Source organism: Trachypithecus francoisi, unplaced genomic scaffold (assembly GCF_009764315.1).
Source record: "Trachypithecus francoisi isolate TF-2019V2 unplaced genomic scaffold, Tfra_2.0 Lachesis_group0, whole genome shotgun sequence".
Taxonomy (NCBI): domain Eukaryota; kingdom Metazoa; phylum Chordata; class Mammalia; order Primates; family Cercopithecidae; genus Trachypithecus; species Trachypithecus francoisi.
Window position 1 is genome coordinate 21,535,056 of NW_022681453.1, and position 2,139 is coordinate 21,537,194.

At 35.2% G+C, this 2,139-nt stretch overlaps 1 pseudogene; it reads right to left on the minus strand.

Annotated features, from left to right (window-relative positions):
• Nucleotides 1-406: 406 nt before the first annotated feature.
• LOC117076382 lies at nucleotides 407-792 on the minus strand (annotated as a pseudogene).
• Nucleotides 793-2,139: the final 1,347 nt, after the last annotated feature.

A 2,139-nucleotide genomic window follows, 5' to 3' on the forward strand; every position in this document is an offset into this window, starting at 1 on the left:
TTTCCTTTCTTCTTGATCACCCTAACCAGGAGTTTACTGAGTCCATTAAAGTTTTCAAATACAACGTTTGGATGTGTTATTTTTGCATACTCTTTGTTTTCTGTTTTCTTGATTTCTGCTTTATATTTATGATTTCTCTCCTTTCACATATTTTGGGTTTAATTTGCTCTTTTTTTAGCTACTTAAAATAGAAACTTAAATAATTGATTTTAAATCTTTCTTCTTTCCTAATATAAGCAACAGACACTAAATATTTCCCTCTAGGCACTGCATTGCTGCATCCCATAAAATTTGATATAATATGTTTTTATTTCATTCAGTTTAAAAATATTTCTAATTTCCCTGTGATTTGTTTTTTTATTTAACAAAGTTTTGTTTTTCCAAGTGTACAGTCAGTTGGACCTGTTCATGCATCTTCACCAGCAACTGTGGCATCTCCACTTTTGGTATTTCTGGTGTAAATGACTTGAGGTCTGTGTTTTGAAACCAGTTTGATAAGTCCTTTACCAAGGAGCTCCTGAAGGGCTGCCCTGGCCAGGGAGCCTGAAATCTCCAATCTCTGAGAGACCACAGCTGGGGTTATAAACCTATAGCTGGAAACTTCCTTACAGTGTTTGTCATACAAAGCTTCCTTACAGTAGCATTGTCAAACAAGACTTGGTTATTGAGCTTGTCCCAAACTTTGCCTTTGGACCACTTCTTTTTGGCTTTGGCCCTGGATTTGTTCACTGGGTTTTTGTCTTTTTTGGCTAACTTCCCGGGGTCTTTCTTCTTGTTATCCTTGGATAGCATTGCGAAGCTTGCAGAGCAGTGGCAATCGCTGCAGCCTGACTGAGATGTCAGATCAAAAGCGATTTCTTTGATGCATAGGTTATTTGAAAATATGTTGTTTAATTTTCAAATATTTGGGGGGCTATAATAGATATCTTTTTGTTATTGATTTCTAATTTGATTTCAATGTGGTTAGAAAACAATGTATATTCTGTGGTTGTTGAGTTTAGTGTTCTATTTTATTTTTTTATTTGTTCTAGTTTTTTAGAGACAGAGTTTTGCTCTGTCACTCAGGCTGGAGTGCAGTGGTGTGCTCAGCCTCCCAAATAGATGGGACTACAGGCATGTGCCACCATGCCCAGCTAATTTTTAAATAGAGATGGGGTCTGCTATGTTGCCCATGCTGGTCTCCAACTGCTGGCCTCAAGTGATCCTCCTACCTTGGCCTCTCAAAACTCTGGGATTATAGGCATGAGCCACCGCATCTGGCCTAGTGTTCTATAAACATCAATTAGGTTAAGGTGGTTGATAGCATTGTTGAGATATTCTACACCATTTTTGATTTTTAATAATCTCGTTGTTTTGTCAATTACTGAGAGGGGTGTTAACATCTGTTTAACTATGATTGTGGATTTATTTATTTCTCCCTTTAGCTGTTTCAGTTTTTGCTTTATGCATGTTGAAGCTTGTTATTAAACACACGTTTATAATTGCTATGCCTTTTGATGAAATGATCCTTTTGTCATTACAAAATATTGCTCTGTATTTTTGGTAGTCTGTCTTATCTTGAAATCTATTTTGACTGATATTAATCTAGCCATTCCATATTTCTTATGATTAGTGCTTGCATGATATTTCTTTTATAGTTTTTAAGTTTTAAACCTATATGTGTCTTTGTATTTAATGTATCTCTTGTAGATAACATAGAGTTGAATCATAACTTTTATGTTGTCTAAACAATCTATTTCTTTTTATTATAGCATTTAGTCAATCTACATTTAAGATAATTATTGATATGGTTGGATTTAGTTCTCTCATTTTTATTTGTTTTCTATTTTTCTGATATGACTTGTTTCTTGGTTCCACTTTTCTTGCCTTTTTTTGGAATTAATATGGTTTAGTATTTCATTTTAATTCTTAGCTAGAGCTCTTTGCATATTTTTAGTGGTTACTCTTGGGATTAAAATACTTTTTTTTGATACTTTAAGTTCTAGGGTACATGTGCAGAACGTGCAGGTTTGTTATAGGTATACACGTGACATGTTGGTTTGCTGCACCCATCAACCTGTCATCTACATTAGATATTTATCTTAATGCTATCCCTCCCTGATCTCCCCACCCCACTGCAGGCCCCGGTGTGTGATCCCC